The 10,723-nt window shown below is 38.8% G+C and overlaps 1 long non-coding RNA gene across 2 annotated transcripts; it reads left to right on the forward strand.

Moving 5' to 3' along the window:
* The first annotated feature begins 904 nt into the window (after positions 1-904).
* LOC119789148 lies at positions 905-1,401 on the forward strand. Of its 2 annotated transcripts, none has more exons than XR_005281548.1 (2): positions 905-1,149; positions 1,217-1,401. It is a non-coding gene; the product is annotated as an uncharacterized LOC119789148 (long non-coding RNA). The 2 variants fall into 2 exon arrangements; XR_005281547.1 differs by having other exon boundaries at positions 1,220-1,401.
* Positions 1,402-10,723: the final 9,322 nt, after the last annotated feature.

The raw sequence follows: 10,723 nt of genomic DNA on the forward strand, positions 1-10,723 counted from the left end.
TTCAGGCTCAGTGGGAAATTAGATTCTTTGGCTTGAAGAGTAGGAATAGGTTGCAGACTCACTTCTCCAGAAAAAGGTGTCCTTTATGGAATCCAGTCTGTGTGGGATGTTCCAGTGATTGTCTTGTTTGATGGTGGGCGGACAGGGTTTACTCAGTCTGCGGTTGTTCCTTGGTGAACGGAGAAACTGACAGCCACTCAGATTTCCTGCGGTACTTGAACGGGTCAAAGTGGAGATGAATCCCTTGCTCAGTGTCAAGCTCAAACGATCTCTTGAGGAGAAGTTGATTCAAACCTCCAGTTTAAATCCTCAACTCAGCTTGAAGCTCAGATGATACTTCCAGGGAGAGAAGGTCCGAAAAATTCAGTTTGTATAATGACTTCCCAAAACTGGCATACACTCTGGCCCCGAGGTAGTGGCAGACAGTAGCTTAAGAGCACCCCAACAGGTAATGAAGCAACAAGCTGCAGGTGTGCAGGGAGGCCCAATGAGGACGGGGCACCACCTGGTGGAGGAAAAAAGGAAACACAGAAACAACCCACATAAACTGAATTCCTGACACAAATAGCCTTCCTAGCCTTTCTCAAAAGTCGTTGGCATCTCAGGGCTAAGAGTCTGGCAGAAGGGACTTTTTAATCTTACTGTTGGGATCTGGAGGTCTGTCCACTTTCTCCACCAGAGGGCGTATGAGATCTCCTGGAGCCGGAGCTGATTGCACCACCTGTCGCTCATCTGCTCATCAGGAGATCTGTATTTAAGGAGGCAGAGGACTTCTCTCCAGCCCCAGAGTGTTTGCCAGTAATGGTTAGCAAGCCTGAGCCAACCAGCCTGTCGGAACCTCTGACTCCCTGATAACCTGAACCTGATCTGTTCTCTCTTCTCTGCTTCCTAGATTGAACCTGCCTGAAACCTGAAACCCAGAAGAGTTTCTCTGCCAGTTATGTGCCTGTCCGTTCTCTGAAGAACCCTGGAGAATTATTCCCGTCAAAGTTCTGCCTGCCCGCTCTCAGAAGATTCTGGAAGGAAACTCAGATCTGTTATCTGCCAACACTCAAATTAAGCTCTGCCTCTGCCAAGCCCTCAGCCTGCCGACAGCCTCTGGACCCTCAAGGTTCCCCCCCTCTGCTGCTCTGCTCAACTCCAGAACAGGTACAGCCTTGCTCACTCTCAACCTGCAAATTACCTGGACCTCCACTAACTCCTCTGTCCCCCTCAGCAGTGAACCCACTCGTGACCAGTCCTGGATCTGATAATTCTGTGTGCTTTTCAGAACCCACTCGTGACCAGTCCTGGATCTGATAATTCTGTGTGCTTTTCAGAACCCACTCGTGACTAGGCGAGTTCCCCCCTGGATCTGTTCATTTATTGTGTTCAAACACTTCAATAAACCTTTTAACTTTTCTCCTGCCTCTGAGTGTTCTGCATGTGGGTTAGGCACCTTAAGTCAAACATGACACTTACTCTTGAAGGGTGAACCCTGGTAGATGGAAACCATAAACAGAGTAGAACTGAAAGAGACAAGTAAATTGGTAAATTGTGTGCCCATCTAGTGGGATAAGACTCATAGAACAGGCAGAGTTTTGTCCTGACCTCTTGGTTGGCCCTCCCGGTCTGCCCATCCATCTGAGGTTGGAAGCCAGATGACAGGCTGACAGAGATCCCCAGCAGAGAGCTGAACTTGGGACATCTGTCAGAAACAATGTCTGTTGGAATGCAGTGTAAGTGGAATACTCCCTTGTCTGGAATGTTACCCATCTCTTTGGCTGAGAAAAGGTTCTGTAGAGGAACCAGGTGAACTATTTTGGAGAATCTGTCGACTATTCTGTGATACATGCAAACCAAACTAGTGATGAAGTCCCTGGAAATGTGGGACCAGGGCTAAGAGGGCACATGAAATATACATAACAGGCCAGGGGAGGGTTGACTAGAGGTCTTGCCTTAATTGTACTGTCTGCATGCTGAAACAAATTCCTTGATGTCAGAGATCAGGGTAAGCCACCAAAACTGTGACTGGGCCACTTGAATGCTCTTGGTGATGCCAGGAGGGCAGAAGAGATGTGAACTGTGGCAGGGATTGAGTTCCTTATTGACCAGGTGATAAGGGACAAAGAGACAGTCTTTTGGACAGGCATCAGGTATCAATGGTTGCTGAGGACTTCTCTGACCTCCCTTCACACGACCTGTGTGATGTAAAGGTGGAGGGAGTCCATAAGGATAAATTCCAGGTACGAAGTTTTGTAAGATAACGAAAAGTTATACCTTTCATAAAAACAGAGCCCATCTGCCCTGTCTTGTGTGTAGTATTTTAGTTGTTCTCAGGTACTCTTGTGATCCATCTAAAAGATTAAAAAAGGTTCCTTGGCCCACTCTAACCAATGTCTGACCTTTTAACTGGACAGGTTGACACTCTGTCCCCTTACCAACACAATAGAGACATGAATTCAGCTGATGTCTGCACTGCTTCTCCTACTTAGACAGTTTGGTCCTTAAGGTGGAGGCTGATCGGAAACAGGGCCTGAGCTGTGATAAGTGTGTTTAATCCTAAATATGCTGGTGAAGATTCACATTCATCCAGGTCATAATCATTCAAAAAAAAAAAGAAAAACAATCACCTGGACTTTGCTTTCCAAGGTTGAAGAGTTTTCACATCCCATCCATTAAGCTTTCTCAATTCAAAATGTCTGAAGTAGTGTTGAGTTACAGGCTTATATCCTAGCAAAAGCCTTGTTATGGCTTAGAAAACATGCAAACTGAACCGAAAACAGCCTCTGTAATGGGAAATCGTTAGGGTTGTTATTGGCCTGGCTTAAGAAGTGCAAAGTTTTGAACACCTGCATGCGATGAGGATTAAGATTCTAAGTCCTCCTCCACTGTTTTATGTTGGTTTTTCTCTCTTAACGTAAATGGCTCCCTTCACACCCCTTTCAAACCACCTGACCCTTGGTCCAAAATGTGAACATTCTGGTCCTCAAACTAGTGTCCTTTGTCTTTAAGGTGTAGGTGAACAGCAGAGTCTTGTCTGTAAGAAGTAGCTCTCCTTTGTTGAGCCATGCGTCTGTGGAGAGGTTGTTTGTTTTTTTCCAATGTAAAGATCAGAGCATTCCTCATTGCTCTGAACTGCATACACCACTCTGCTCATCTTAGGTTTGGGGGATTTGTCCTTAGGATGTACCAGCCTCTGTCTAAGGGTCTTGTTTGGTTTGAAATGTACTGGGATTTTGTGTCTGTAGAAAATCCTATTGAATTTTTCAGAGACTCCAGTAACATATGTGATGGCGATGTTTTTCAGTTTAATATTCTCACTGTTATATTCTGCTGCATGTCTTTTGGATTACCTTGCTATTTTGACAAACACCCAGATTGGGTATCCACATATTTGGAGTGCATCTTTGGTGTCTTTCTGTTCTTTGTGCTTTCCTTCTGTTTTAGTATGGACATGCTTGGCCCAGTGTTGTAAGGTTCTTATGTTGACAGTTTTTTCCAGTGGGTTGTGTGAGTCAATGAGAAATATTCCTCACTAATAAAAAAACATCCAAGACAGCTGCCAGGCTTCCAAGGAATACTTTCCTGCAAATTTGCCCCTAGAGAAGAATATTCAATACAAGCTGAAATGACAAATATATAAATAATATCTTTGTTACAAAATATGCAGACATCAGTTACTAATTTAAAATGCTAAAGTTAACGACTGGATATTTATAAAAATAAAAGGGTTGATCATAGCATTGTGCTGTGTCACCTTCAATACTGTCCAATTGTGTGTGTCAGTGCTGCATAGAAGCATATCTGAAACATCAAATCACTCACAACAGAGCAGGTAGAATCATGATGTGATTTCCTTTTAAAACAGATGTACACTGTAAGCTTTCTTGCTAAACAGTAGAAGTAAAATTACAGACAAGCAGTTATAATGTGGAAACTCCACTGGTCTGTTGTGGTGAATAGACAGCTGTGTACAAAGGCAAAACTCTCTCTCTAACACATCATTTTCAGATTACCTAAAACATCTCAGGGTTCCCTCAACAGAGCTGGTGGAGGTGTCTGGTGAGAGTCTTTGCTGAGACCGCTGCCCCCTCAACCTGGTACCAGATTAGCAAAAGACACTCCTGTATTTGCATTTATTTTTTTCCAGTGTGAATGTATTAAATGTATTATGTATTTTAGTTTGATTTATAAATCTTCATTTATAAATACCTTATAACTTATCTATAACCCCAGGAAAACTAGCACCTGCTTTGTGGGAGTAACAAGGAATCTGAATAAAGAATAAAATAAAAATTTCCTTTGAACAACAGCTTCCCTCCCTGATTATACTTTTTCAAAGTGGATATTATTTTGTTATGCATAAAATCATATTTTGTCTTTATATGTGATAAAGATGTACTTAGACGTTAATGCTCTAATGTTTAAAGTTTAAAAGTCCAGTCACCAAAAAAACTTTTCAACAACAAGAAAAAAAACATATACACATATATACTTAAACATTCATATATACATATACATTATACCTAAACCTTAAACTGCTTGAGAAAAATGTACTTAGAGTCAAAAGGAGGTTTTCACCCTGTTTCTCTTTTCTGTTAAATGTAACCCTCCAACAGACTGTGGTTTCTGCAGAAGGGACACATTATACACACCCACACACACACACATGCTCGCAAACCAACAACTGTATGATGCAACAGGCACGTGCAGAGGGGGGGGCTAAGGGGGCTTGAGCACCTGCCCCTTTTGCTCCATGATCCCAATGTGCCCTTTTGGTCCCCTTTTTTTTTTTTTTTTTTTTTTTTTTTTTTTTTTTTTTTTTTTTTTTTTTTTTTGACACATGTACTGAAATTATTATTATTATCTTTTTTTTTTTGGCAAGAAAAACAATACAATAAGCCCTCCGGTCACATTGTTACCTTTGACCTTTTGCCGGTGACGACGCACTTGCCTCTCGCACAGTCAGATAAGGCGGCTAACTGCGGAGCTAAAGGTAGCGAATATTCCACATTACACTGTGGCCGCTGCTCATTTGGCCCTAAGCAAGATCAACCATGATCGGACGGATGGCTATGTCTTCAGTCTGCACCGCCTCTCCAATGTCAACCTGAATAGAGATGTAAGTGAAACCAAATGAGCCCCATGGATGATGCAGTATTGTTTGATCTAAAACACTGTTTACTCTGTGCTTTTAGTCTTTTACATTGAAAATTATGTTTTTTAATTCACAAAAAACTGTTCTGTAATGATTACAGAACAGTTTTTTTGTGAATTAAAAAACATAATTTTTGGTGAAAATACTGGAGTAGGCTTGCTACTTGTCAGACAACGGAAAACTTTGAACTTTGTATAATTTCTCTACTTTAGCAAAGAGTAGCGGTTTAAACGGAGGAAAGTATAGGACGTGGCGCGCCTTTCTCTGAAGAACTACTGAACGGGAGGAGACAGCCAGGTGAGGAAAAGCTGTTCTTATCTATCGATTCAGTATTTTTATCATACAGACATTAGGCTGTTGTTCTTGTGCTATGAGCTAGCTGCTAGCTAATGACTTTGCTAGCAAAGCAAGATAACTAAAAAGCTTCCCTGTGTCGTTAATGATAGAAGGACATTCTTCAGTATTACTTATGCAGTAGGGGCACATCGCCCGTCAAAAACCTATTATCTCCATAATGGATATATGTCTGATTTTCTAATTTCCTTTGCTGCATGATGTACATTTCATTTATTCTAGTGTTAGGTAAATGTATCTTAAAAGAGAACTCATCCAGAACTACCATGATAGATATATGATAGATATGTAAGAAGCTGGTGAAAACAAAACTGCGCAGCTTATGCAAGGAGGTTCGGTTGTCAGACCTTCTTTTGTTGGCAATCGAGAAGGATGTGCCAATCATTCACAGTGAGGTTATTAACATTTTTAAAGACATGGCTAACAGAAAACTGCTGCTGTGAACAAAAGAGAACAAAAATAGCAAAAATACTTAAAAGTTGGAAATTTGTTTTTAAACAGTTAAATCACCATGACGGAAAATAAGTTTTTGGATCATAATCTTGGATTTAGTTTGGGGGAAAAAGAAAGGCAAGAGACTGAAATAAATAAGACATTGACCTTCACTCAACACAGAAAAGATGAGTCAATGAGGAAAAAAAGAAAAGAGAAACTGACAAGAAAAAACGAAGGGGAAAGATTGAAGAAAATGTATATAGGTACTTACAAAATACACTAAGACACAAACAGAGTAGGCTTTTCTCATGGTGACATGCATTAATAAAATGTTTGTTTTGTTCTTTTTTTTCTGCAGTTCTAGTTAAAGTTTGATGCAGCAGCTCTGCTTTTCTGAATGGACCGTCTCCATCTCCACTATCAGTACAGCAAACCAGGCAGACATTCTTTTTTATAGATTACAGTACACTGAAAGGTTGCATTGTGCCCTTGTATGCATTTTTAACAGTTTAATTCTGTAAAGACAAAATATGTCTGGTGGTCCAGCTCTGATTTACATCTTTGGCTAAATTGCAGGTTTGAATATTGTAATACTTTCCTATAACAAAATAGACCTGCAGAACGAAATTACTAATAAAATATTTTACATATGCATAGTTCTATGTTATATGTAGAGATTTCCCTTAGCTTTGATTGTATGTCTCACAATTTTGTAATTTATCATTGTTCATTAAACTCTGAAAGCTATGTGACTTTTGTTATTGTTAATATTCTGTCCTAAAATGCGATAAGATGTGCCCTTTTTTTTTTTTTGAGCACCTGCCCCTTTAGCGGTCTCTGCACGGCCCTGTGATGCAAGACTTTGCAGGAAAGTGTGAGACATACAAGATTGCCTCAAACTGTTTGAGGTGGGACCCTCTCCACTGAAGAATCCAGAGCTCAGTTTTGCAACACCATTAAAAATTGCAATTGCAGCAGTTTGGGTTTTTATTTATTTTGAGCTTCATTCATCTCTTCTTGCAGCTGATTCCTTACCAGGTGCCCACACTTAGTCTGATTTTTTTTCTAATTAAAAGTCACTTATACTGAAAAAAAATTATATATCCGTTTTGGCATTTACTTAATAATATTTAGTTACTTTAACACAGTTGTTTCATGTTAGCAGGGTAGGTCATAAAACAATTGTGTTAAAGTAACTAAATATGATTTAGTAAAGTTCAAGAGTTTTATAAATAAATAATAAACTTAATATTAACATTAGATAATACAATTAGATGTAGTTATTGGAGGTAAATGTAGACTGTATAAAATGAACATTACTGTAGTAAGAAGTCTGTTCTGTAGAATGTTGTGCTGGTTTTGCAATAATCATGTCTGCCACTAGGGACACTAAAGAAAGCTTGTTGCTTCTGCACATTGTTTTCCCCTCACATTAAAGCACCAATAACTGTGACTAAAATAACAGGAACAAGAAAACCTTATAAATCCCTAGGCTTGCTTAGGATTTAGAAAAGTATAATAAACTTAAAGTAACTCATTTGAAAGGTTACCAAGGCGGCTAGTGGGACACCAATGATCCTGGTAGCTTAGTCACAATGCGCTGCAGGACTTTCCTATTGTAGTCTGTGCAGCTTCCACCCTTATAGAGTTTACACATAATTTTAATTCTTTAATGATTAATTTTATGATTAATTAGTGTTTACTATGTGTGCATGTTAATGCATACATAGAACCGTTATCCACCACACAAAGCCTTTAATGTGAATATTTAATTTCTTCTAGTTCATTGTTGGCCAGGACTCAATTCCAGGACCTTTTTGTGGCAAAGCAATGCTACTGGCTTAATGCTTCACAGCCTCTACAGTATTATTTTCATTTTAGCCCATTTCAAAGATTTATTTACATTATAAATTTACTGGAGAGGTTTGACTTAAAAACGTCAGATAGGGATGAGGGATTGCTGCAAAGTCAAGCCGACAATCCAAACAAATTTCTGCTGTGGCTATATGCTCATTTAGAAGTGAATTCTCCAAAGTCATTGATAGAATAAGCTGAGTGTCTGACAGGATGATTGCATTGAATCTTATATATAAATTGCAGAGAGATTAAATGTGTTGTGTATTATATATAAATATGCTAAACTGAATAAAATGAAATAAATAGATAGATACCATGAATAAATGGATTGCTGGAAGGATGAATGGAAAAACTGGAGTGCAACTTTTTTGCAGAGAACCTGTGTATATTGGGTCTATAGGATGCTATAATTTAATTCAGCTCCCTTTTGTTTTGCCATCAATTTGTTTTTCATCATCAAAGCACCATATTGGGCATTTCATTTCTTCTTAGTTCATTTCAATGCAGTTCATTTGCACACATGAACAATATTGTTGATACCCATAGTTTAATAAAAGAAAAATCCACCGTGTTCGCAGAACTATCCTAAAATCTGACAAAAGCAATAATACATAAAATTCTATAAAAATGAACTGATGAATGTCAGAAACAATGAATGTCAGATATTCTTTTCAACTAGGCTTCAAATACATTATGTTTAAAAAAAAATGTTTTATGAGGCCCTTAAGTTAACTTGATATGTTGTTGCAAAAACCTTTTTAGGTAATCACTGGAGTGAAAAGATTCCTGTAGCCGTCCATGAGACGTCTGCATCTCTCAGCCAGTAGTTTGCTCCACTCTCAGGTTTGAAGGGTGCATTTTCCTCCATTTTAAAACCTTAGTGTGGGCTCATTGGGTTTTTCAATATTGTACAAATGTATTCGTTTAGGCAACACAAAACAAAAAGCAGTGGGTTGTTTCTAATAATAAGTTATAGATGGTCATCTAACACCTACTGGTTCTTTTTAGAGGAAGAGCTGAAGGGCTTTATGGCTTCATTGCTATGAAACAAAGGGGGGGAGGAAGAGGGCTAACTGAAGGTGTCAAGATGTAATTTACACCCATTACTCGGAAATCCTGAGGAAGGACAGAACATCACGATGAAGGAAACGTGCAGAGCTCAGCTCTGAATGAGTTCTACCAGTTAAGATAAAAAAATTTAAATCAGTAACTAAAATCTAGTTATCAATCTAGATGTAAAATCAGTACTATCAATCAGCAAAGCAGGGGAACAAAACCATGTTGATAAATGTGGGCTAGTAGCACTGATTCATCAGAAAGCAAAGGGATGTGTTTACATTTCTGCAGTGTCACTTAACCTGAAGCTTCAAACACAGTAAAAGAAATGTACTTTTTTCTATTTATGTAAGATCATAAACTGGTCTAATGAATAACAAAACACCAAATTAGTCAGAGGAAGTCTAACTCCAAGATGAGAAGAATTGGTCACCATTTGCCACAAATTTCTTTAGAAGTTAGAATCTAGATGTTGCACACATGATCCAGGTAGGTGAAAGACGTTACTAGTCAGAAAAACATCCACATATCCAATCCTAAAGCAATTTATCTGATTGTCTGTTTATACTCAACGCTTTTAATCATTCTGACAGATCCAATTGATTAAAGACTGAATGTGCACGTTCAATCACTAAGTAATGTAAACTTAATGTCATGTTGGTTTGTTGTTTTTTGACTCACACGCAGAATCACATGGAAAACCAGTGAGTTTTAATGTTCTATTTACTAAAAGCATCAAGAATCTAAAAAGGGAGAAATGCTTATATTCAGTTGAACTTTCGGGTTGGTTTGAGGGATGAAATGGAGGTAGTATGGATCTGTAGGGGTTTTCCTCAGCGGGCTGTGCCCCAGAGGTCCAGCAGAATGTGAGTGAGATCCGAAAACATTGGTATTTGTAAGATACGTCGTTCTAGAGAGCAGGCAGGCAGGAGATGGAGACTTAGAACTGCTGCATAAAGGTAAGACCTTTTCCATGAAGATCGGAGATTAAACTGAGGTCCACTGATTGTCTGAAACAATGACAAGAGTCCACATTTAAAGAAAATTATCAAGAAGACACATTTAAACAAGGATATTCCTGGTTTAGGTGTGTCTAAACCAGAAAGAAAGCTCACGCTCACCAGAAAAACAGCAAAGACCCAGAGACCCTAACACTAAGAGGTTTTTAATAACTAATTTGTTATAATAATCTGTTGAATAAACAATGCTTTTTATGTACTTTTTTATTTTTGGTGTTCTAAATCCTCATGCTAGTTTTTCTAGGTCTCCAAAGTTCTCTAACAGAATTTCTCCCAACGTACGCCTCATGACCACACCAGTCACTAAATCGCATCATCATTCTTCAGCTGTCTGCTCAAGCTGCCTTATTTATGGTTAATTTGTCCTGTGCAGAGGTCACGGATTAGCGGAGCTGGATCCGGACTCACCTGCTGGCTAATCCAGAACCAACCTGATTTAAAACAAAATAGAAAAAAATAAATTTTTTAATATTTTTTTTATTTAAAAAACACCTCATTTTATTTCAGTGTTAAATTCTGTCTAAAGCAGTAGATTATAATTAAAAATGTCTCCAGACCTTTACTGGTTGATAATTATCTTTATTCGGACCCCGCTGATTATTAATTGGTTACCCCTGCTGTAGTGTGTTATTGTCTCTTTTACCTTACATTTGCAACATGTTCTATGCTGGACAACTGCAGTTCATTTGACCTCAACATTCACCTTAAGCACCAACTGAAACATCTGCTGGTCAGCAATTAACATAATAACTTGGGGATGTGACAATGAAGAGTCTCTTTACTCTGGAACAAAGGAGGAATCAAATAATAGAAGTTCCCTTTTCAGACGGGACAGATTCCAAAAGTCAACCACGGAGAACAA

The sequence above is a fragment of the Cyprinodon tularosa genome, unplaced genomic scaffold (assembly GCF_016077235.1).
Source record: "Cyprinodon tularosa strain WSP-4 unplaced genomic scaffold, ASM1607723v1 ctg332, whole genome shotgun sequence".
NCBI classification, from domain to species: domain Eukaryota; kingdom Metazoa; phylum Chordata; class Actinopteri; order Cyprinodontiformes; family Cyprinodontidae; genus Cyprinodon; species Cyprinodon tularosa.